This window comes from Cetorhinus maximus, chromosome 7 (assembly GCF_964194155.1).
Source record: "Cetorhinus maximus chromosome 7, sCetMax3.hap1.1, whole genome shotgun sequence".
In the NCBI taxonomy this organism is placed as follows: domain Eukaryota; kingdom Metazoa; phylum Chordata; class Chondrichthyes; order Lamniformes; family Cetorhinidae; genus Cetorhinus; species Cetorhinus maximus.
Genome location: NC_135885.1, coordinates 23,070,281 through 23,094,993, shown reverse-complemented (window position 1 = coordinate 23,094,993; position 24,713 = coordinate 23,070,281). Strand labels below are relative to the sequence as shown.

Below are 24,713 nucleotides of genomic sequence, written 5' to 3'. Positions count from 1 at the left end.
AGCAACTTAAAGACTATTATCCAATCATTTTTAAAAAATTTTCTATGACTTAGCAGTCACAAGTCAGGTAAATTGTGTGAATTATTAACTAGATGGTGACTAGTCATCATCTTGCTTGTCATTCAAAAAGCACCTTCAAATGGTAGAAATCTGAAACAAAATCATTGTGGAATAACAGCATTTCTCCATAGATGCATTTTCTTATAAAATCCAGAAAGGAGTCACAGGGTTGTCTCGCTGTCATCATACAGAAAATTTAATAAAAACGTCCCCTTTAAAAAAAGGAATCTTACCAAATTAATTACTATTGCCACTAGTATTGACTGGTCTCTGGTGTGCCCACCAGACGTACCGGGGGCGCTGAGGGCTCCTTCTCCAGCCCTAGATGCTGACTGACCTGTTGTATGTTTGTAGAATTTTCTGTTTTTGTCTGCCACATATATTTTCTGGTTTCAGTTAAGTTAGTGTTATTGGTAGTTGGGTCACCAGGAAGGAGTGCAGTACCACATCATTATGGAGCACTTTAGCAGAAAGGGAGGAGTGCAAGAATCTTTTGTCATCCAGCTCTTTGTATTCCATCTGTCATGACTTGACATGGAGCAGCATTTAGGGCCATGTCAATGTCTAGCCGAGATTGGATACTGCTTTCATGCTGGTGATAATAGCCTAATTGATTTACCTAATTACAACGGAAACTATGCTATATGCTATTTAATTTGTTTTAGAAACAATGTTGAGTTAGACCCTACATTTCAGCTATAATGAAAACTACTGAACAATAAAAATTAGACTTTCAGATCTAAACCTAATGGAATAAATTAATCAGCTGGATTTAAAATCAACTTCATAACTGAAGGCACAACATGATAATACATTTACAAAGTTGTGTGTGAAGACAATCAAGTATCTACTAATATAACACTCGTTCATCCTGCCAGACTATGTGGTGGCAACTAGTGCTATCATGGTGAATTCTACACAAAGGAAACTAGAAAAGTTAAGCAGGTTTTAAATGTGTATTCAAATACAGTAATGTGTCTATTAGTAAAGGTGACAAAAGAAAATGATTTGGATGGAATGATTGACCATTTATTGAAATTTAAGTCAATGTAAAGCTGTGATCAACAGGGCAAATCGAGTACTGTTCATACATTTCAAAACCTTTTTTAGCTTTCTATATGTTATTTGGAACATTCTGAACAATTTGGGCCTTCCACCTTCAAATGAACGTTATGCATTAGAGAGTGCATCAAGTTACATAGAGTCTACATCACACAAACAGGCTATTTGGCCCAGCAGGTCTGTGTCGGTGTATATGCCCCACACCAGCCACCTAACATCCTCTATTTAACTCTATCAGCATCGCCTTCTATTCTTTTTTCATGCATGTACTCATCCTGCTCATCCTTAAATGCATTTACATTAATCTCCTCAACTATTCCTTTTTCTACATTGTTACCATTCTTTGGTTCAAGAACTTTCTCCTGAATTCCTGATTGGATTTATTAGTGACTATCTATATTTAAGACCTTTAGTTTTCATCTCCCTCACAAGCGGAAATATTTTCTGCGCTTCTACACTATCAAACCATTTCATTATCTTACAGATCTCTATCAGGTTACCCTTTTCTAGAGGAAAAGAGAACCCCAGTCTGTTCAATTTTTCATGATAGTTATAACCCTTCAGCTTTGGTATCATTCTTGTGAATAATTTTTTTGCACCTTCTCCAATGCCTCTATGTCCTTTTGATAATATGGAAACCAGAAATGTGCACAGTACTCCAACTGTTCCCACACCATTACCTCTGGTATCCCCCAAGGACCTGTCCTTGGCCTCTTCCTATTCCTTATACATATGATGTCATTCGGCGACAATCAGTTTCCACGTGTATGCTGATGACATGCAGCTCCACTTCACCACCACCTCTCTCGACTACTCCACTGTCTGACTGCTACTCTGACATCCAGTACTGGATGAGCAGAATTTGTTTTCAGTCCCCCGTCACAAACTCTGTTCTCTGACTACCTATTCCATCCCTCTCCCTGGCACTGTCTGAGACGGAACCACACTGTTCATAATCTTGGTGTTATATTTGACCCCGAGATAAACTTCCAACCACAACCTTATCTGTGTCGTCACTAAGACTGCCTATTTCCACCTCTGTAACATTGCCCTACTCCACTGTTGTCCCATCTTATCTGCAACTCAAAACCTCATCCATGCCATTTTACCTCTCATCTTGACTATTCTTTTGCACTTTTGCCAAGCCTCACATCTGCTACCTGTCATAAACTAGAGGTCATCTAAAACTCCTCTGCCCCTATCCTATTTGCACCAAGTCCTGTTCACCCATCTCCCCTCTGCTCGTTAACCTTCACTAGCCCCTGGTTAAGTAATGCCTCACTTTTAAAATTCTCACCCTTGTTTTCAAATCTTTCCATGGCCTCACCCCTCCCTATTTCTGTCACCTCCTTCAGTCGTACATCCAGCCAATAGGGTTTAGTCTATACAGATATTTTAGGTTTATTCAAACATATATACTAGTATTTATATTCATAATTATTATAAATATTTTGCTTGGAAGAACAAGGAGAGGCAATACAAACTAAAGAGTGAGAAAAACCAAAGTGGTTGCAGGAACAGAGAAATCTGGGGGTATATGTGCACTGATCGTTGATGTTGGCAGCGTAGACTGAGAAAATGGTTAATAGGGCATAAGGGATCCTGGGCTTAATAAGTAGTGACACAGAGTACAAAAGCAAGGAAATTACGATGAACCTTTATAAATCACTGGTTCGGCCTCAACCGGAGTATTGTGTCCTATTCTGGGCACTGCACTTTAGGAAGGATGTGAAGGTGCTGGAGAGAGTGCAGAAAAGATTTACAAGAATGGTTCCAGGAATGAGGGACTCCAGTTACAAGGGTAGATTGGAGAAGCTGGGTCGTTATTCTTAGAGCAGGGAAGGTTGAGAGAAGATTTGATATAGGTACTCAAAATCATGAGGGGTCTAGACAGAGAGGATAGAGAGAAACAGTTCCAGTTGGCGGAAAGGTTTGGAACCAGGGGACATAGATTTAAAGTGATTGGCAAATGAACCATTGGTGACATGAGGAAAAACATTTTTTACACAGCAAGTAGCTGGAATCTGGAATGCACAGCTTTCAAAAGGGAATTGGATAAGTACTTGAAGGGAAAAATTTTTGCAGGGCTACAGGAAAAGAACAGGGGAGTGGGACTAGCTGGTATGCTCTCAATGAGCTAAATGACCTCCTTATGTGCTGTAACCATTCTATCATTCTAAACTTCTGAGATATCAGCATACCTACGATACTGATCTCTTATATATCTCCATATTTAATTGTTCCACGAATGGTGGCTGTGCCTTCAGTTACTGAGGACATAGGCTCTAGAATTGCTCCTCCTAAACCTCTCCACTTCTCTTGTCTTTCCACTTTTAATATGCTCCTTAAAACCTACCTCTTTGACCAAGCTTTTGTTCATCTGTCCTAATATCTCTTTATGTGGCTCGGTGTTAAATTGAGCTTTATAGCAAACCTGTGAAGTGCTTTGGGGTATTTTATGTTGAAGTCACCATATAAATACAAGCTGTAGTTTTGTTCTGACTGAGTATGAGTTTAACTCAAGTTCTCTGCTTTTTGATTGTTTAACGAAATGAACCCAATCCATGATTTGCTTTTTTATTGGCCTTCTAAAACAGCATCGCTACTTTTAGTGATTTGTGTATTTGTACCTCTCGATCCCTTTGCTCTCCTACCCTATTTAGAATCTGGTTATCCAAATGGTATTTGACTCCCTTATTCTTCACACCAAAATACACCAGCTCGCACTGGATTTATTGAAATGAATTTGCCAATTATACTCCCATTCTGCAAGCTTATTAATATCTGCTTGTATTTTGGAGCATTCTTCCTTTGTATTCATTATATCCGCCAATTTGGTGTTGTCCTCAAATTTTGCACTTGTATTTCTGATTACTAAATCCAATTATCCATGTGGATTGTGAACAACAGTGTTGGCAACATTGGGTATAGACCTAAGCCAATCAGATATTCTATGGAACATGGTTTCTTTTCTGCTAAAGCTATTGAGATGTCATAACTCATAGGGATTAGTTAGCTTCAGGACAAATCTGCTAATGGAAGATTGGAAAAGAGTTACTGTTCAATGGCAGCACTCCAGGGCACCATTGATTGATCAGCTAGCTTGACTCATTAATAGAAACTAGAAGGGTAGAGTTTTTATTAAGGCCTTGGATTGACTAGGCATTAACTTGTAAAGCCTAATCAATCCGATTCCATTGGTTCTCGCCATGCTCTAGCTAATCCAAGTTTTAGAAACAGTTGGAAACTTAGGGAACTTTCTTAGCTTATTAAACTTAAATAATGTTCTTGCATATGCATGGGGATCACCCCATTTTGGTTGCTGCTAACTTGTCCTATGCTCCCTGTACTTGGGGTAAGTGGGATATGTCTCAGTATTTTTGTTGGGGGATGCTTTGAGCAAGTGTGTCAGATACTTAGCTGACCAAAAATAAGGGTTATGTTGATTTCTGGGAACCATTGCCTTGTTACCTCCAAATATCCAGCAGAAATTTCACTTGAGCAAGACCTCTGATGTTTTTCCAGTGGGTATCCATCACCCTTAGCACATTAAAGTTTGTTTCATACGATGAATAGAACGAGCAGACTTATCTCACCAGATTGCTTTATTTCATTCCACTGCCTTTTAATTCTCATTTTATAACTCATAAAAGTATCATTCCAAGTATGGCAATTAGAAAACATGTGATATTTCAGCTTGGAATAGTCATGTGCTACATAAGGCAATGAAGTCACAAAGCCTTGAAAATTTCTATAATCCACAGGGCTCCAATAGTGACATTGTAAACTTGAGTGTTGAAAATATAGACTTGTAGATCCTATACAATCCAATCCCAAAGGTTCTCTTCTTACATTCCCTGACTTAATCTTTCTATTCCAAAACATGATTTTTCATATTCTGTCCTGCATCCTTTGAATATTCCCCTCCTCCCATCCCACCTCAAGAATCAGCATCTTGCTTTCATTTTGCTGTATGCCAGAAATTTGATTCACCTATGCCTTAGCTTGTTGAAATTTAAAGAAGATTGAAATTCGTTTTACTTTGAAGGAATAAATTTCCAAATGACTGCCTTGCATCATCAGCAGGATACAATTAGCTGTGCTCTATTGAAAGCAGTAAAGCATCTCTCTTCAGCTGTGTATGCTCGAGTTATCTTTTTTTGAGTCACAGTCAGCTAGAAGCATCCTGATATAAATTGAATAGTACTGAATAGAGAAACTGGAAGAAGATATTGATTACCCAACACTGCAGCAAAAGGATTTTCCACTTGCTTTCATTTTAGCCACCTTTTACAGTACTGTGAACAAAGACAGTTTTTTCCACATGAGAGACTTCCAATTAGGTAAAGAGACAGTGGTAACAATTTTTAGCCTTTCAAGTAAAAAAAGGTGAAAATGAAAAAATAATTTAGAATGTGTTTAATTGGTTTCAAAATATTCAATAAAGGGGGGATCAGCAAAATGACATTTGCAGGCCTTAACAGATTATTAAATTGTGTAATTAATAACACATCTGTGATCCTCACTATCCAGAAAGATGAAAAGCACAATGTCGATAGCATTTATGGTTTAATGAACAGTGCTTTTGTCATTTTAATGAAGTGGTTTTGAATGGCAAGTTAGTATTGCGAAAAAGAGTGCCACTCTTGCTAGAAATTGTAATATTATTTAAGGAAGAATTTGGAAGTTGTAAGTCCAGTCCAGCAATAAGGGCTCTTATCATTGACAAAAATCTACAGCTTGTCAGAAATTTATTTCTTATTCATTCATGGGATGTGGGCATCGCTGACTAGGCCAGCATTTATTGCCATCCCTAACTGACCTTGAGAAGGCAGTGGTGAGCTGCCTTCTTGAACTTCTGCAGTCCATGTGGTATAGGTACACCCCCATTGCTGTTGGGGAGGGAGTTCCAGGATTTTGACCCAGTGACGGTGAAGGAATGGTGATATATTTCCAAGTCAGGATGGTGAGTGGCTTGGAGGGGAATTTCCATGTGGTGGTATTCCCATGTGTCTGCTGCCCTTGTCCTTCTGGATGGTCATGGTCGTGGGTTAGGAAGGTGCTGTCTAAGGAGGCTTGGTGAGTTCCTGCAGTGCATCTTGTAGATGGTACACATTGCTGCCATTGTGTGTTGGTGGTGGAGGGAGTGAATGTTTGTGGACGGGGTGCCAATCAAGCGGACTGCTTTGTCCTGGATGGTGTGAAGCTTCTTGAGTATTGTTGGAGCTGCCCTCATCCAGGCAAGTGGAGAATATTCCATCGCACTCCTGACTTGTGCCTTGTAGATGGTAGACAGGCTTTGGGGAGTCAGGAGGCGAGTCACTCACTACAGGATTACTAGCCTCTGACCTGCTCTTGTAGCCACAGTATTTATATGGCTAATCCAGTTCAGTTTCTGGTCAATGGTAACCCCCAGGATGTTGATAGTGGGGGATTCAGTGATGGCAATGCCGTGGCTGCATAGTGGCTCGATACATGATGAAATGTCAGCCTGAGTGAATGCAGTTACTAAAGAGTAAAATAAATCTTTTATAAGACTAGCTTTATTCATATTTAATTATATCTATCTGAAATTTTACCAGTTTTCTAGCTTCTTTCTAATGTTGTTTTACAAAAATAGAAATTACAACCGTAGTATATTTCTCTGTATGTGAAGATGCTTTCATTTACACAAGGTGAGGAAGGCCTTTTAGCTCATCTTGATTCACCACCCAAGACAGCCATACATGCCACTTCTCCCCCAGCCATTGCTGCGTCAAATTGTTTCTTAAATTATTCTAGAGTATTGTTTTCCCAGAAGTCAGTTCCAACTCTCTGGATGAAGCAGTTCCAAAGTTATCTTATCTTGGTTTAAATTTGTGCACTGTTATTCATCTCCACAACATAATTTAAAATAGCATTAGATACAGTAATCAAGTTGTCATCTCACTTGAGCACCTGACATTCTCTGCCATGTACTGTAGTGTTTTGGCAGCTTTGATAATTCATATTACTGGCATTATTGATTTCTGTCCTGCATTAGCTGGACATATTGAGCTTTGTGTCCATGAAGAATTGTAGGTTTCTTTCAAGTTCATTTTTAGCTATTTTAACATGATTCATGATATATGGATGTTGCCCATGGCTTTTTCCTATGTCTAATATTTTAAATTTTTAGGCATTAAATTTTATCAAAAAGAATTAATGGAGGAAACATGGTATATTTTTAATTTCCCCATTTGTTGTATATTGACTGGGAATCACTTAGTGCTAGGGGTTTGGATGGTGCAGAATTTGTAAGGTGCATCCAGGAGGGCTTCCTGAGACAATATGTAGACAACTAGGGAAGGGGCAATACTAGACCTGGTATTAGGGAATGAACCCGGCCAGGTGGTCGAAGTTTTGGTAGGGGAGCATTTCGAGAAAAGTGCCCATAATTCAGTGAGTTTCAAGGTACTGGTGGATAAGGATAACAGGAGTCCTCAGGTTAAGGTGCTTAATTGGGGGAAGGCTAATTATAACAATATTAGGCAGGAACTGAGGAATCTAGTCTGGAGGCGGATGTTTGAGGGCAAATCAACAACTGACGTGGGGGGCTTTCAAATGTCAGTTGATAAGAATTCAGGACTGGCATATTCCTGCTAGGATAAAGGATAAGTATGGCAAGTTTCAGGAATGGATAATTTGGATAATGAAGGATATTGTGAGATTAGTCAAAAAGAAAAGGGAAGCATTCGTAAGGGCTAGAAGGCTGGGAACAGATGAAGCCCGTGGAGAATATAAAGAAAGTAGGAAGAAGCTTAAGCAAGGAGTCAGGAGGGCTAAAAGGGGTCATGAAAATTCATTGGCAGCCAGGATTAAGGAAAATCCCAAGGCCTTATATACATATCTAAAAAGCAAGAGGGTAACCAGGGAAAGGGTAGGCCCACTCAGGGACAGAGGTGGGAATCAGTGTGTGGAGCCAGAAGAAATGGGAGTGATACTAAATGAGTGCTTTTCATCAGTATTCACCAAAGAGATGGACTTAGCGGTCGATTTGTCTAGTGAAGAGTGTGTAGATAGCTTGGATCATGTTGAGATCAAAAAAGAGGAGGCGTTAGGCGTCTTGAAGAATATTAAGGTGGATAAGTCCCCAGGGCCAAATGGGACCTACTCCAGGGTACTGAGGGAGGCAAGGGAGGAGATTGCTGGGGCCATGACAAAAATCTTTGTATCCTCACTGGCTACAGGTGAGGTCCCAGAGGACCCAGTGTTGTTCCATTGTTTAAGAAGGGTGGCAGGGATAATCCAGGAAATTACAGGCCGGTGAGCATAAGTCAGTGGTAGGGAAATTATTGGAGAAGATTCTTCGTGACAGGATTTAGTACCATTTGGAAGCAAATGGGCGTATTAGTGAGAGGCAGCATGGTTTTGTGAAGGGGAGGTTGTGTCTCACTAATATGATCGAGTTTTTCGAGGAAGTGACAAAGATGATGGAAGGGCAGTGGATGTTATCTACATGGATTTCAGTAAGGCCTTTGACAAGGTCCCTCATGGCAGACTGGTACAGAAGGTAAAGTCGCACGGGATCAGAGGTGAGCTGGCAAGATAGATACAGAATTGGCTTGGTCATAGAAGAAAGAGGGTAGCAGTGGAAGGGTGCTTTTCTGAATGGAGAGCTGTGACTAGTGGTGTTCCGCAGGGATCAGTGCTGGGACCTTTGCTGTTTGTAGTATACGTAAATGATTTGGAGGAAAATGTAACTGGGCTAATTAGTAAGTTTGCAGACGACGCTAAGGTTGGAGGAGTTGCAGATAGTGAAGAGGATTGTCAAAGGATACAACGGGATATAGGTCGGTTGGAGACTTGGGCGGAGAAATGGCAGATGGAGTTTAACCTGGACAAATGCAAGGTAATGCATTTTGGAAGGTCTAATACAGGTAGGGATTATACAGTAAATGGCAGAACCCTTAAGTGCATCGACGGGCAGAGGGATCTGGGTGTACAGGTCCACAGGCCACTGAAAGTGGTAACGCAGGTGGATAAGGTAGTCAGGAAGGCATATGGCATGCTTGTCTTCATCAGCAGGGGTATGGAGTATAAAAGCTCATGCTGCAGCTGTATAGAACCTTGGTTAAGCCACACTTGGAATATTGCGTGCAATTCTGGTCGCCACATTACCAGAAGGATGTGGAGGCGTTGGAGAGGGTGCAGAGGATGTTTACCAGGATGCTGCCTGGTCTGGAGGTTATTAGCTATGAGGAGAGGTTGGAGAAACTCGGATTGTTATCACTAGAGCGACGGAGATTGAGGGGCGACTTGATAGAAGTTTACAAAATTATGAGTGGCATGGACAGAGTAGATAGTCAGAAGATTTTTCCCAGGGTAGAAGAGTCAATTACTAGGGGACATAGATTTAAGGTGAGAGAAGAAAACTTTAGAGGAGATGTGCGTAGCAAGTTTTTTACGCAGAGGGTAGTGAGTGTCTGGAATTCGCTGCCAGAGGTTGTGGTGGAAGCAGGTATGATAGTGGTGTTTAAGAGGCAGCTTGACAAATACATGAATAGGATGGGAATAGAGGGATACAGATCCCGGAAGTGCAAAATGTTTTAGTTTGACAGGCAATATGATTGGCGCAGGCTTGGAGGGCCGAAGGGCCTGTTCCTGTGCTGTACTTTTTCTTTGTACAATTGGCATTGCATATCGTACAGATTTCTCTAATGGGCAGTTGATCTACACCCATTTAAGTAAGTTCAAATATCATATCACCTAATTTGACATATAAGTGTTTAAACTTATTTATGTGAGTTTATAACATGTTTCACTTTTAATCTTTAGTCAATGTTGATGACCATGGAAATATAGAATTATTAGTGAAGAAAATCTTAAACTAATTATTAACATAATCTTAATATATAATATAAAAACACTGGAAACTCTGTGGCCAGGAAGCATCGTGGAGAGTGAAACAGAGTTAACATTTCAAGTCAATAACTTTTCAGCAACTACTTCTAATTTAATTCTTTTTTTTTGTAAAAATATACTTTATTCATAAAAAATCTTCAATCACATTCAAAACCATTTCAAAAACAACATTACAAGGGTACAATCCAGGTTAAACTTTTACAAAATGTATCACCAGGTGCATCAGTACAAACAATATTACAATCATTTACAGCCTTTCATTTTGATCTGTACAGCCCGAGGGGCTCTAAACAGTTCCCAGTCTCTCGGTGCGCTGTGGTAGAAAGGTCTTAGACAGCGACCCTTCCCCATTGCGCCTTTGCGGCAGCTGCCCCAAGCTTTAGTGCGTCCCTCAGCACGTAGTCCTGGACTTTGGATTGTGCCAGTCCGCAACAATCGGTCGGGGACAACTCTTTGTGCTGGAAGACCAACAAGTTTCGGGCAGACCAAAGCGCGTCTTTCACCGAGTTGATGATCCTCCAGCTGCAGTCGATGTTTGTCTCGGTGTGTGTCCCTGGGAACAGCCCGTAGAGCACAGAGTCCTGTGTCACAGAACTGCTCGGGATGAACCTCGACAGCAACCACTGCATCTCTCTCCAGACTTTCTTTGCAAAGGCACAATCCACAAGGAGGTGAACAACGGTCTCTTCCCCACCACAGCCACCTCGAGGGCAACGTGCAGAGGGGGTGAGACTCCTGGCGTGTAGGAAGGATCTGACGGGGAGGGCCTTTCTCACCACCAGCCAAGCTACGTCTTGGTGCTTGTTGGAAAGTTCTGGCGATGAGGCATTCTGCCAAATGACTTTGACAGTCTGCTCGGGGAACCATCCCACAGGGTCCACCCTCTCCTTTTCCCTCAGGGCCTCTAGGACGTTACGTGCTGACCACTGCCTGATGGACTTGTGGTCAAAGGTGTTTTTCTGCATAAATTTTTCCACCAGGGACAGGTGGTACGGCACGGTCCAACTACTTGGAGCGTTCCGCGGCAGCGTGGCCAGACCCATCCTTCGCAACACCGGGGACAGGTAGAACCTCAGCACGTAGTGACACTTGGTGTTTGCGTACTGAGGGTCTACGCACCGCTTGATGCAGCCACACACAAAGGTGGCCATCAGTATGAGGGCGATGTTGGGCACGTTTTTTCCCCCTTTATCTAGAGGCTTGTACATCGCGTCCCTGCAGACCCGATCCATTTTCGACCTCCAGATAAAGCGGAAGATGGCTCGAGTGATCGCCATCGCGCAGGAGTGTGGAATGGGCCAGACCTGCGCCACGTACAGCAACAGCGAGAGTACCTCACACCTGATGACCAGGTTCTTACCCGCAATGGAGAGGGAGCGTCGCTCCCACATGCCCAGTTTCCTTTTCACCATAGCCACTCGCTCCTTCCAGTTTCTAACGCATGCCCCGGTCCCTCCGAACCATATCCCCAGCACCTTCAGGCCGTCAGCCCTGACAGTGAAGGGGACAAAGGATCGGTCAGCCCAGTTCCCAAAGAACATGGCCTCGCTCTTCCCACGATTTACCTTGGCTCCCGAGGCCAGTTCGAACTGGTCGCAGACGTGCATCAGTCTGCGCACCGACAGCGGATCCGAGCAGAAAACGGCGACGTCGTCCATGTACAGGGAGGCTTTTACCTGAGTGCCTCCACTGCCTGGGATCGTCACTCCTCTTATGCCCGGATCCTTCCTGATGGACTCGGCAAAGGGTTCTATGCAGCACACGAAAAGGACAGGCGAGAGAGGACAGCCCTGCCTGACTCCAGATTTAATCGGAAAGCTATCTGTTTCCCACCCATTGATTGAGACTGCGCTACTGATGTTAGTGTAGAGCAGTTGGATCCAATTTCGAATTCCCTCCCCAAAGCCCATTTTGGAGAGCACATCCCCCATGTAGGTGTGCGATATTCTGTCAAAGGCCTTCTCCTGATCCAAGCTGATGAGGCAGGTATCCACACCCCTGTCCTGTACATAGGCAATCGTATCCCTGAGCAGCGCCAGGCTGTCAGAGATCTTCCTGCCTGGCACAGAGCAGGTCTGGTCAGGGTGAATCACCAATTCCAGAGCGGATTTGACCCGGTTGGCGATGACCTTGGACAGAATCTTATAGTCCACATTCAACAGTGAAATGGGTCGCCAATTTCTAATTTCCTCCCTTTCCCCCTTGTGCTTGTAGATGAGGGTGATGATGCCTTTCCTCATGGATTCTGACATGCTGCCGGCCAGGAGCATACTCTCGTACACTTCTAGCAGGTCTGGGCCGATCAAGTCCCACAGAGCCGAATACAACTCCGCCGGCAGGCCGTCGCTTCCGGGGGTTTTACTCTTCTCGAAGGACTCGAGGGCCTTAGTCAGTTCGTCAGGAGTTAGCGGTTTGTCTAGGCTCTCCCGCGTACTGTGGTCTAAGACCTCCGTGATAGAGGACAGGAAGGACTGGGAGGCCGTGCTGTCCGTGGGCTTCACGTCATACAGTCCGGCATAAAAAGATTTGCTGATCCTCAGAATGTCGGACCGTGATGACTTTACTGAGCCGTCTTCTTCCTTCAGGCTGCTGATCACAGAGCGCTCTCTGTGTACCTTTTGGAAGAAGAAACGTGAGCACGTCTCATCCTGCTCCACGGAGCGGACTCTGGAACGGAAGATGATCTTGGAGGCCTCCGAGGCAAAGTGCGAGGCTTGCTGGCCCTTCACCTCTTGGAGCTCCTCCTTGACATCGACCCCCATCGACTGCAGCCGGAGCAGATTCTGCATCTTTTCCTGGAGTCGGGACATTTCCCTCTGTTCCTTTCTAGCTTTCTGGGTGCCTTTGCGGATGAAAAACCTCTTGATGCTTCCCTTGATCACTTCCCACCAGTGTGTCAGGGACTCAAAGAGGGGTTTCACGGTTCTCCAACCTTTGTAATCCCTCTTGAGCTCCTCAATGTTCTCTGGGGTCAGCAGTTGCACATTTAGCTTCCATGCCCCCCTGCCCACCCTCAGGTCTTCCTCCAAGTGGCAGTCCGCCAGTAGGAGGCAGTGGTCAGAGAAGAACACCGGCTTGACGTCGGTGGATCTGACTGTGAATGCACGGGACACAAACAGGAAGTCTATCCTGGAACGAATGGACCCGTCTGGCCGCGACCAGGTGTATCTACGCTGCGCTCCGTCTGCAGGGTTGCTGAAGATGTCGTGCAGCTTGGCATCCTTAACTGTTTCCATCAGGGATCTGGACGTAGCGTCCAATCTGCTTCCGGCCCTGCCGGATCGTCCAGCCGCATCGATGATGCAGTTGAAGTCCCCGCCCAGAATGACCGGCCTGGAGGTCGCCAGCAGCAGTGGGAGCTGCTGAAAAACCTCCAGCCGCTCAGCCCCTTGTGCCGGGCCATACACGTTAATTAACCGGAGTGGAGCGTTCTTGTACATTACGTCTGCTACGAGGAGTCGCCCGCCCACCACCTCCTTGACCTCGGAGACGGTGAAGTTGCCTCCCCGCAGCAGAATACCCAGGCCGGAGGAACGAGAGTCGTTTCCGCCCGACCAGATCGATGGCCCGTGGGACCACCATCGTGACCATTGCCTGTAGGAGCTGAGGTGCGGTATCGCACACTCCTGCAGAAACAACAGGTCAGCTTTGACCTTGGCTAGGTAGTCCAAGGTCGCAACACATCGCGTAGTAGATTTAATGCTACGCACATTTATGGATACAATCTTTAAACCCATTTTAAAGCATTTATTCTCCTACCAAACCCACTGTCTCTGAGAGTCCCAGACCTTTAGTCTGCTCCTTCATACCCGTAGTGAGCTCAAATTCCTTAACTACTTCTAATTTAATTCATTAAAGATGCTTGTGTTGCAGCAGTTGCTTCCTCGCCTGGAACTTGCTATTTACAGGAGCATAAGCCTACCTGAAAACACTTTTGGTGAGATGATAATCCCCTTTTTATCAAGTTTAATGGTCATTACTGACTGAAATTGGATCAGTGATTAGAAAATCTGACTGACTGTAAACTCCCTTTGAATGAAGGACAGTATCTGCTGGGCACTGTTAGCTGCCCAAAGCAAGGGACAAGGCGCCTGAGAAGGGAGAGCACAATGAATTCTGGGAGTTGTAGTTTGAGTTGTTCCCAGCGCAATCGAACGGTTGGGAAGAACAACGACAACTCCCAAAATCCTCTCTGCGGGTTGGAGTGGCGCACGCGCAGTGGGTTGGAGTAGGAGGTCGTCGAGCGGGACAGTTGGTTCATCCGCTGCCGTTATCTGTTTATTTTTGCAGCCGGCGTGGAGGAGGCGCAGACGCTGTCTGCGGGGACGGGAAAAGAGAAAGCCGCAGGTAAGAAATGGTGGGTCAGTTATAATTATAGAAGTGTCGGAAAGGATATGGGAAGGGCCATTAAGATAGGGCCCAACGGAAGACGGGGGTTACTGACCCGTTTGATAAGGGGGATGAACTCCTTCATCTGCTCAGCTGCCCGCCGCAGGAGGATGGCCTTAGGCCTCTGCTGATGGGAGGAAACCTGTCAGCTGAGGCAGCAGAACCATTTGTTGCAGGAGTGGTGCAGTCATGAGCTGCAGTTCATGGCCAGCGCAGGAGCAGCTTCTCGTCTTTATTTTTTTTGGGGGGGGGGGGGGGGGGAGGGGGAACCATTCGCTTTTGCCCCTAATTTGAAGGCGTATCATACCACCCCTTCCCACTTCCCGATGCATAAATTACGTATCTCCTCATGAATGTTTCTATTATGTCTGTGCCATACTTAAAGCAGTCGACATAATCAGGTGCAGCAGGCACCTGCTTTCTACTGTATAGAAATGCTTTAATTTATATAGTGCCTTTTTTAAACTCAGAAAGTCCCAAAGTGTCTTATACAACCAGTGAAGTACTTTTGAAGTGTAGTCATTATTGTAATGCAGGAAGTGAGGCAGAGAGTTTCTGCATAGCAAGCTCCCACAAACAAATTTGACAGTTGCCAGATAGATAATCTGTTTTAGTGATGTTGATTGAAGGATGCATATTGACCTGGGGACAGCTCCCCTTCTGCTCTTTGAAATAGTGCCTTGAGATGTTTTACATCCACCCAAGAAGGCAGACATGGGCCTTGGCTTACCTGCTGGCTATAAGTCAGTTTGTAATAAATCACTATTTTGGGTTACTAAACCATGATTGATTTGATATCACTGCCTTAACTTTACTTACTCCACCATTGGTGGTTGTGCCTTGAGTGCCTAGGCTCTAAGCTCTAGAATTCTCTCCCTACATCTCTCTGCCCCTCTTCCTTGCTTTCCTCCTTTAAGGTATTTCTTAAAACCTACTACTTTGACCAGGCATTTGGTCACCTGATTTAATGCCTCCATCTGTGGCTTGATATTTCGTTTTATAATGCTTCTGTGAAGTGTGTTTTGAAACTATCATATTTTTCATAATAGTGTGGGATATTGTAAGGGATGTTTATGGCTGTGAGTGTGGATGGTTCTGTATGCGTGACTGACTTAATTGAATTAGAGCCAGATAGACTGTAAGGTTGAAATTAGCAGAAGAATCGGGCGTAAAAAGGGTATTTGAAATGCTAATGAGTGAACTAGAGTATAAGGGTCAGTAGATAAGGTGTGAATGAAATTTGCATTTTAAGGTAAGTGGGGAGTTGTTTGATTTTCAAAGGGATGGTAGGATGTTTACAGTTAACAAGATAAATAGGGTAAGGTTATTACATTTATTTTTCCCAAAAGGAAAAAAACACTATATTGACAACATGAAAGAGTTTTATATTATGGGAAAAGCAATTTCCAGAGAGATGGGATTTGATACATTAAAGAAAGAGAAATATATATATATAAAGAACAATGGAAGGCTATGTGGGGGATGAAAGGCACACCTTGTAAAGCAGCCTTGGGGAAAAGCCTCTAGCCACTGTTACAGAAGTCTGCTGTGTTCAGTAACTAAAGTTGTGATAAAAGCCTTTGGAATTCCACTCTCGAGTGGCTACTGTGGTAACCTTGCTGGATTGCTCATTTAAATTTAAAATCTATTTTGGACTGTTGCCTTATAGGGGGTGTCAGGTTAATTAGGAATTTTGGGATTTGTTATATCAAGTAACTGTGATCTTATGCCTGTGTTTGAATTCTTTTCTTTTGTTAATAAATGTTTTAATTTAATTTTTAAAATCTCTGAAGTTTATAGTGTACTTAATACTTCTGAATTCAGTGCACAAATCTTCTTGTAATAAATACAAATTTCAAATCTGTTGTGATAGCTTAGCCAAGTTTTCCTTGTGCATTAGGTCTGCCTGGCACATGTCACCTACCGCATCATAAAAAGTGCTATGCAGATATAAATTATTGTCATATTATGGTCTTATAACCACAGTGTCAATGTATGTTGATTCAAGCAATTAAGTTGACCAGAAAATCCAAACAGCATCGAAAAAAATGTGTTACCACAGTTAGTAACTAGCCAGGTGGATAGTTTCCTTTTTGTGAATGTTGTTGTTACAGGAGTTGACTTGACCAGAAGTTCTGATTTTTCCCTTGCCTGCAAAACAGCATTTACTGATCATTGCATTTACTATTTAATTTGCTTTTTGATGGTTGCTGTTTAGTGTCCAAGGGCAAATGATGGCTGGAACTCACTGTTTGTTTCTGTAACACAAATTAGATCAGTGATTAGTAAGTACACCTGTCAGAAGCTCAGTTGAGCTCATTCAGCTTCAACTTCTGATACTGTTGAGGGATGACCAGTTATTTTTTTTTTATTAATTCACGGGATGTGGGCTTCGCTGGCTGGGCCAGGATTTATTGCCTATCCCTAATTGCCCTTGAGAAGGTGGCGATGAACTGCCGCTTTGAACCGTTGCAGTCTGTGGTGTAGGTACACCCACAGTGCTGTTAGGAAGGGAGTTCCAGGATTTTGACCTAGCGACAGTGAAGGAATGGTGATACATCTCCAAGTCAGGATGGTGAGTGACTTGAAGGGGAACTTCCAGGTGGTGGTGTTCCCATCTATCTGCTGCCCTTGTCCTTCTAGGTGGTAGTGGGTTTGGAAGGCGCTGTCTAAGGAGCCTTGGTGAATTCCTGCAGTGCACCTTGTAGATGGTACACACTGCTGCTACTGTGCATTGGCGGTGGAGGGAGTGAACGTTTGTGGATGTGGTGCCAATCAAGCTTTGTCCTGGACGGTGTCCAGCTTCTTGAGTGTTGTAGGAGCTGCACTCATCCAGGTAAGTGGGGAGCATTCCATCACACTCCTGACCTGTGCCTTGTAGATGGTGGACAGGCTTTGGGGAGTTAGGAGGCGAGTTACTCATCACACGATTCCTAGCCTCTGACCTGCTGTTGTAGCCACAGTATTTATATGGCTAGTCCAGTTCCGTTTCTGGTCAATGGTAACCCCCAGGATGTTGATAGTGGGGGATTCAGTGATGGTAATGCCATTGAACATCAAGGGGCGATGGTTGGATTATCTCTTGTTGGAGATGGTCATTGCCTGACACTTGTGTGGTATTAATGTTACTTGCCACTTGTCAGCCCAAGCCTGGATAGTGTCCAGGTCTTGCTGCATTTGGACATGGACTGCTTCAGTATCTGAGGAGTCGCGAATGGTGCTAAACATTGTGCAATCACCAGCAAACACCCCCACTTCTGACCTTATGATGGAAGGAATGTCATTGATGAAGCAGCTTAAGATGGTTGGGCCTAGGACACTACCCCGATGAACTCCTGCAGTGATGTCCTGGAGCTGAGATGACTGACTTCCAACAACCACAACCGTCTTCCTTTGTGCTAGGTGTGACTCTAACCAACTGAGAGTTTTCCCCCGATTCTCATTGACACCAGTTTTGCTAGGGCTCCTTGATGCCACACTCGGTCAAATGCTGCCTTGATATCACGGGCAGTCACTCTCATCTCCCCTCAGGGATTCAGCTTTTTTGTCCATGTTTGAACCAAGGCTGTAACGAGGCCAGGAGCTGAGTGGCCCTGGTGGAACCCAAACTGGGCATCAGTGTACAGGTTATTGCTAAGCAAGTGCCACTTGATAGCACTGTTGATCACCCCTTCCATTACTTTTCTGATGATGGAGAGTAGACTGATGGGGTGGTAATTGGCTGGGTTGGATTTGCCCTGCTTTTTGTGTACAGGACACCTATGGCAATTTTCCACATAGCCAGGTAGATGCCAATGTTGCAGCTGTACTGGAAGAGCTTGGCTCGGGGTGAGGCAAGTTCTGGAGCACAAGTCTTCAGTACTATTGCCGGAATGTTGTCAGGGCCCATAGCCTTTGCAGTATCCAGTGCCTTCACCTGTTTCTTGATATCACGTGGAGTGAATTGAATTAGCTGAAGACTGGCATCTGTGATGCAGGGGACCTCTGGAGGAGGCCAAGATGGATCATCCGCTCGGCACTTCTGGCTGAAGATTGTTGTGAATGCTTCAGCTTTGTCTTTTGCGCTGCTGTGCTGTGCTTCTCCATCATTGAGGATGGGGATATTTGTGGAGCCACCTCCTCCAGTGAGTTGTTTAATTGTCCACCATCATTCACGACTGGTTGTGGCAGGACTGCAGAGCTTAGATCTGATCTGTTGGTTGTGGGATCGCTTAGCTCTGTCTATTACTTGCTGCTTATGCTGTTTGGCATGCAAGTGGTCCTGTTTTAGAGCTTCACCAGGTTGACACCTCATTTTTAGGTATGCCTTGTGCTGCTCCTGGCATGCCCTCCTGCACTTTTCATTGAACCAGCGTTGATCCCCAGGCTTGATGGTAATGGGTAGAGTGGGGGATATGCCAGGCCATAAGGTTACAGATTGTGTTCGAGTACAATTCTGCTGCTGCTGATGGCCCACAGCGCCTCATGGATGCCCAGTATTGAGTTGCTAGACCTGTTCGAAATCCACCCTATTTAGCACGGTGGTAGTGCCACACAACACAATGGAGGCTGTCCTCAATGTGAAGGCAGGACTTCATCTCCACAATGATTGTGCGGTGGTCACTCCTACCGATACTTTCATGGACAGATGCATCTGCGGCAGGCAGGTTGGTGAGGATGAGGTCAGGTATGTTTTTCCATCTTATTTATTCCCTCACCAACTGCCGCAGACCCAGTCTAGCAGCTGTGTCATTTAGGACTCTGCCAGCTCGGTCAGTAGTGGTGCTACTGAGCCACTCTTGGTGATGGACGTTGAAGTTCCTCCACCCAGAGAACATTCTGCGCCCTTGCCACCCTCACTGCTTCCTCCAAGTGATGTTCAACATGGAGAAGCACTGATTCATCAGCTGAGGGAGGGCTGTACGTGGTAATCAGCAGGAGGTTTCCTTGCTCTCATGTTTGACCTGCTGCTATGAGACTTCATTGGGTCTGGAGTTGATGTTGAGGACTCCCAGGGCAACTCCCTCCCGACTGTATGCCACTGTGCTGCCACCTCTGCTGGGTCTGCCCTGCCAGTGGGCAGGACATACCCAGGGTGGTGATGGTGGAATCTGGGACATTATCTGTAAGGTATGATCCCGTGAGGATGACTATGTCAGGTTGTTGCTTGACTAGTCTGTGAGACAGCTCTCCCAATTTTGGCACTAGCTCCCAAGTGTTAGGAAGGAGGACTTTGCAGGGTCGACAGGGCTGCGATTGCCGTTGTCGTTTCCGGTGCCTAGGTCAATTTGGTCCGTCTGGTTTCATTTTTTTTTGTGTCTTTGTAGCTGTTTGTTACAACCGAGTGGCTTGCTAGGCCATTTCAACAGGGCATTTAAAAGTCAGCCACATTGCTATGGGTCTGGAGTCACAAGTCGGCCAGACCAGGTAAAGATGATAGATCCCATTACCTAAAGGGGATATTAGTGAACCAGATGGGTTTTTATAACAATCGACAATGGTTTCATGGTCATCACTGGATTTTTAATTCCAGATTTTTATTGACTTCAAATTCCATTTTTGATTTGAACGTGGGTCCCGAGAGCATTATCCTGGGTCTCTGGATTACTAGTCCAGCGACAATACCACTACGCCATCACCTCCCTTATGCTACGTTGAATAGTGCTTTGCTATGTTGAATAATGAGAATGGAAAGCTCTTGTTTGCTGTTTGAGTGTGGTAGCTTATTCCAGCCCCACTGATAACTCAATCAACAAAGTTATAGATCATAGTAGAAAATTGTAAAATCAGTAATAGCTTGTATAGTGGAGGATATTATGACACAGCCGATAGTAAATGCTGAGCTATTCAAATCCCAGAGGGAAACTTGAAACAACTGTCATAACCAATTTTTGCAATTTTTATGTTTCGAGGTGCAGTCTTTGAATTCCGACCATCGAGTCTCAAAAGGTTTTTATATAACTAAATTAAACATTTATTAATTAAAAGATTGTAAGCTCATATATATGTTTACGAATCACTATGATAACAAAGCCTCCAGACCAGCTGGCTTTAATTCAATTAAGACACACACACAGACACCACTAGAATGCTATTATAAAATAATTTCCAATAACATTATAGACATTATTATATCTTCTTGACAAGGATTAGCAATTTATTTTAAATTCAAAGCTGCGTTTGTCCTATTTTTGCCTCTTTGGTGAAAAGAGGACAAAATTTTCACATTCAAAGAAAAATTATATTATCTTGTTTAATTTGCTACTTCATCTTATTTCATTAAGCATGAAGTTTTCTGTTTTGCTGTACTGAATATTGCAATCTTAGATGTGGGTAATCCTTTTGTGAATGTTGCCAACTGTCAAAAATATTAAGTTGGCTGTTGAGAGTTCTGTTTTTGAGGTTATAAATTCTTGAGCTTCACATGCAGTTTATGCAACGTGAGCCTTTCCATTAGCCTGTCGCCCTTTTCAATTCATGGAGCACTGGCATCAGTACTGGGGAAAGTGGAGCTGCACCATTGGGATGGTCTTCACCAGAATTATGCTGGGACCAATGTTCTGGCAGGTTGTATAACTAGGGTAGAGAGGGTTTTAAACTAAATAGTGGAGGAGATGGATCAAGCGAGGGAAGATGTGATAAATTAAAGAGAGAGAACAAGGCAAGAGAGCAAGGGAATTGATAACCTGGGTGCGGCAGTATGGGATAGAGCATACAGAGTGCGCCAGCAGATAGGGTTAGAGGTTGCGAAAATAATGAAAAGACAGAATTAAAAACACTCTTTCTGAACACACCGCATTTACAACAAGGTAGATGAATTGACTAATCAAATGGAGGTAAACTGGAATGATCTAATTGCCTTTACAGAGATATGGCTGCAGGGTGACCAAAGCTGGGAACTGAATGTTCAAGGATATTTGACATTGAGGAAGGATAAGCAAAAAGGAAAAGGAGATGGGGTAGCACTGTTAATAAAGGGTGAGATCAGTACATTAATATGGGAGGATTAGAAGATCAAGTTGTAGAAACCGTTTGGGCAAAGCTAAGAAACAGCAAGGGGCAACAAACATTGGTGGGTGTTGTTTATAGGCCTTCAAACAATAGTGATAATGTAGGGCACAGGAAATTAGAGGTGCATGTCACAAGGGTAATACAGTAATCATAGGGGACTTCAATCTACATTTTTTTGGTAAACATAATTAGCACTAATATCGTGGAGGCCGAATTCCTGGAATGTATACAAGATGGAATGTAAACGCGATGGTTTTCTAGAAGAGTATCTTGAGGAACAAATAGAGAACGGACTATTTTAGATCTAGTGTAGTAAAGAGCTCATTAACAATTTTGATGTAAAGAAACCTCTAGGGAAGAGTGATCATAATATGCTGGCATCGTAAATCTAAACAAAGAAAGCTACAAAGGTATGAGGGGAAAATTGACTGTGGTGGATTGGGAAACTACATTAAAAGGTATGATGCTAGACAGGCAATGGCTAGCATTTAAAGAATTAGTACATAGTTTACAACAAATTTACTTTCTTTTGAGGCACAAAAACCAACAGGAAAGGTAATCCAAAGATGGCTAACAAGAGAAGTTAAAGATTGTATTAGATCAGAGGAAGAACATTCTAAAGTTGTCAAAAAAAGTAGTAAACCTGAGGATTGGGAGCATTTTAGAATTCGGCAAAGAAACTGATAAAGAAAAGAGAAAATGGAATATGAAACATGAAAACGGACTCTAAGAACTTCTGTAAATATGTAAAAAGGAAAAGATTAGCAAAGACAAATGTGGGCCCACTACAGGCAGAGACAGGAGAATTTATAATGGTGAATAAGGAAATACTAGAGAAACTAAACAAATAATTTGTGTCTGTATTCATAGTAGAAGATACAAAAAAATCTCCCAGAAATACTAGAGAACCAAGGGATTAGTGAGAATCAGTAACTGAAAGAAATTAGTATTAGTAAAGAAAAATAGTACTAGAGAAATTAATGGGACTGAAACCTGAAAATCCCCTCGACCTGATGATCCTAGAGTATTGAAAGAGGTGGCTCTAGAGATAGTGGATGTGTTGGTCATTTTCCAAAATTCTATAGATTCTGGAATGGTTCCTGCAGATTGGAAGGTAGTGAATATAACTCTACTGTTTAAGAAAGGAGGGAGAGAGAAAACGGGGACCTGTTAGCCTGACATCAGTAGTAGGGAAAATGCTAGAATCCGTTATAAAGGATGTGATAACTGGACTCTTCAAAAATAGTGGTGGGCTTGGGCAGAGTCAGCATGGATTTATGAAAGGGAAATCATGTTTGACAAACCTGTTAGAGTTTTTTGAGGATGTAAGTAGCAGAACAGATCAGGAGAACCAGTGGATGTGATGTATTTGGATTTTCAGGAGGCTTTCGATATGGCCGCTCACAGGATGTTAGTAAGCAAAATTAAAGCGCATGGGATTGGGGATAATATATTGGCATGGATTAAGAATTAGTCAACGGACAGAAAACAGACTAGGAATAAATGAGTCATTCTCAGATTGGCAGGCTGTGACTAGTGGGGCACTGCAGGGATCAGTGCTTGGGCCCCAGCTATTCACAATATATATCAGTGATTTGGATGTGGGGACCAAATGTAACATTTCCTAGTTTGCTGATGATGCAAAACTAGGTGGGAATGAGTTGTGGGGAGGATGCAAGGGGATTTAGACAGGCTAAATGAATTGGCAAGAACATGGCAGATGGAATATAATGTGGAAAAATGTGAAGTTATCCACTTTGGTAGGAAAAACAGAAATGCAGAGTTTTTCTTGTGGAGATTGGGAAGTGTTGATGTCCAAAGGGACCTTGGCGTCCTTGTTCATGAGTCACTGAAAGCTAATGTGCAGGTGCAGCAAGTAATTAGGATGGCAAATGGTACGTTGTACATTAAAACAATGTACAAGATTCTCATTAAATAGACTTTTATAGTGTAACTTTTTTATTTTGTGTTTTCACTTTTTTACTTTGAGTTCTATCTTTTTTTGGATGAAGCATTTATTTATTTGTGAGGAGCTACACAGACTAGGACTCCAAAAATAAATTATGTATCAAGGTGCTGTGAAAAAGATGACTAGTGTCTTCACTTCAAATCATTCTCCAACTTTCAGTTCCTTGTACTGCATAAACAATATATTGTTGCTATTTGGTATGGTTTCATACTACTATTTAAGAAAGTACTTTCTTTTTCAGAATCTTTTGAACTGATGGGAAGGAAGTGATGAGGTGTGGGTGGGCAATACTTTAATCTCTCTCTTTCCTGAATTGATATATTGTTTCCAGAATGGGAGGAAGTGAAGAAGACTTGCTCCAGATCTCTGTGCTACTCTTGATCTTGGGAAAAGAGGTATATTAGGTGTATTATCTACCAAAGTTTTTGGAGAATGTTGCTTCATTTCATAATTTTATTTGTCTCGTTTAGTGAATAAAACTGATTATTTTATTTAATATACACCTGTCATTTCCATGCCTACAGCACTGCTGTACCATCATTTGGGGACCTGATTATTGTCAGAAAATTGGTGTTATGTTGTACTTTGGAGGTTCCTGTGCATATAACAGTTGTGTTTAATTTCCAATTTAAATCCCTCTGTGATGGAAGAAGTTCCCCTCCATCTCCCCAGTCGATATTTTCTTCTAAGTGGTCAAATAAAACTAATAACTTGACAAGTTGTGAATGGGGATTTTGTGTTGAGGTGGTTTTGAAACTTGGCACAGGACAAGAAAAAAATGAATGGTCAAGGCTTTATTTATTGAATATATTTAAGTATTATGCCAGCTTGTATTATCAGCCATGATTGTATTGAATGGTGGAGCAAGCTCGATGGGCCATGTGGTCTATTCCTGCTCCTATTGCTTGTGTTCTTGTAAAGCACTAAATGTTATACTGTCAGAATAGGTTTGTGCTTGTTAATAAATATAATACAGATCTTGTAGTTTGTACAATACTATTCATTTGAAATTGGCTTAATGTTGTTTTTCTTAAAAAAAATTGTCACATTTTGAACAGAAACTCTCGGTTGCTGAATTTTGCTGGGTACCATTCTGTGAACCTGGCAGCTTTCTGGCTTTAATCCCAAGTACCTTGTTCTTTAGGCTGTCCATTGAAATGTATCTTAGGCTCTTATGTTGCAAATAGCAATTTTGGGTAGGGACTGAGGACTACTAAAACTTGAAGAAATGTAACCCAGCAAGTGTTGGGGAAGAGAATATAATGGCAGCCAGACAAAGCATCCTATGGTGTACTACAACATAATGTTGTGGAAATGTGTCTAAATATCAAATACGGATATAGAAATTTATAATTGTTTT

General features: G+C 42.9%; 1 protein-coding gene across 16 annotated transcripts in view; it reads left to right on the top strand.

Moving 5' to 3' along the window:
- Positions 1-24,713, top strand: part of LOC144682643 (inositol polyphosphate-4-phosphatase type I A-like) — a 253,427-nt gene that overhangs the window by 6,620 nt on the left and 222,094 nt on the right. For 7 of the 16 annotated variants that reach the window (XM_078545178.1, XM_078545173.1, XM_078545169.1 and 4 more), the window contains exon 1: positions 14,191-14,352. The exons of 4 other annotated variants lie outside the window; for them this stretch is intronic. The gene's annotated coding sequence lies outside the window, so the exon portion shown is untranslated. Of the gene's footprint in view, positions 1-14,190; positions 14,363-19,700; positions 19,801-23,684; positions 23,758-24,713 lie in introns of those variants that run through there. 5 more of the 16 variants (XM_078545170.1, XM_078545171.1, XM_078545180.1 and 2 more) reach the window with 5 other exon arrangements.